This window comes from Procambarus clarkii, chromosome 5 (assembly GCF_040958095.1).
Source record: "Procambarus clarkii isolate CNS0578487 chromosome 5, FALCON_Pclarkii_2.0, whole genome shotgun sequence".
NCBI lineage: Eukaryota > Metazoa > Arthropoda > Malacostraca > Decapoda > Cambaridae > Procambarus > Procambarus clarkii.
In genome coordinates, this window is record NC_091154.1 from 33164654 (window position 1) to 33166377 (window position 1724).

Consider the following 1724-nt stretch of genomic DNA (forward strand, 5'->3'; position numbering starts at 1 on the left):
CACCACCCACACCCACCACCCACACCCATCACCCACCACCCACACCCACCCACACCCATCACCCACACCCACCACCCACACCCACCCACACCCATCACCCACACCCACCACCCACACCCACCACCCACACCCACCACCCACACCCATCACCCACCACCCACACCCACCCACACCCATCACCCACACCCACCACCACCACCCACACCCATCACCCACATCAACCACCCACACCCATCACCCACCACCCACACCCACCCACACCCATCACCCACACCCACCACCCACACCCACCACCCACACCCACCACCCACACCCACCACCTACACCCATCACCCACCACCCACACCCACCCACACCCATCACCCACACCCACCACCCACACCCACCACCCACACCCACCACCCACATCCATCACCCACCACCCACACCCACCACCCACACCCATCACCCACACCCACCACCCACACCCATCACCCACACCCATCACCCACACCCACCACCCACACCCATCACCCACACCCACCACCCACACCCACCACCCACACCCACCACCCACACCCATCACCCACACCCACCACCCACACCCATCACCCACACCCATCACCCACACCCACCACCCACACCCATCACCCACATCCACCACACACACCCATCACCCACCAGCTGTGGATGAATATCTGGCAATATTCAACATGAACTGTCCTCCCTCACTCACTCTTCCTCATGGTTACTCTCCCTCTCACTCCCTCTCACTCTCACCTACCTACTCCCTCGGCTCCTCTCACCTCCCAACTCTCCTCTACCCCTCCCACCGCTCCCTCCCTCCCTCCCACGGCTCTCTCCCTCCCTCCCTCCCACGGCTCTCTCCCTCCCTCCCTCCCACGGCTCCCTCCCTCTCCCACCGCCCTCTCCCTCTCCCTCCCACCCGCAACATAAACCTGCAACAGCAGCAGTGTTGGGGTGACCCAGTTCCTGCAACTCTCCCTCCCCTCCCCTCTCCCTCTCTCTTCCCCCCTCCCTCTCACTCTCGGTCACTCACCCTCTGCTCCCCCCACCAACCCCCTCCCCATCGTCCCCCGTACTCTCTCTCTCTCTCTCTCTCTCTCTCTCTCTCTCTCTCTCTCTCTCTCCCTCTCCCTCTCCCTCTCTCTCTCTCTCTCTCTCTCTCTAGATTTTCCCTGGAACGCGACCCGCTTTATTGGTTTACAACCAGGTGAATCTTTACTGCTGGGTGAATAGGGGCGAACAGGGTTGAGCTTCGGCTCTTTGGTTCCGCCTCTTTAGCGTCGATTGTTAGTGTTACTGGTTGTTAGTGTTACTGGTTGTTAGCGTTACTGGTTGTTAGCGTTACTGGTTGTTAGCGTTACTGGTTGTTAGTGTTACTGGTTGTTAGTGTTACTGGTTGTTAGTGTTACTGGTTGTTAGCGTTACTGGTTGTTAGTGTTACTGGTTGTTAGTGTTACTGGTTGTTAGCGTTACTGGTTGTTAGTGTTACTGGTTGTTAGTGTTACTGGTTGTTAGTGTTACTTGTTGTTAGTGTTACTGGTTGTTAGTGTTACTGGTTGTTAGTGTTACTGGTTGTTAGTGTTACTGGTTGTTAGCGTTACTGGTTGTTAGCGTTACTGGTTGTTAGCGTTATTGGTTGTTAGTGTTACTGGTTGTTAGTGTTACTGGTTGTTAGTGTTACTGGTTGTTAGCGTTACTGGTTGTTAGTGTTACTGGTT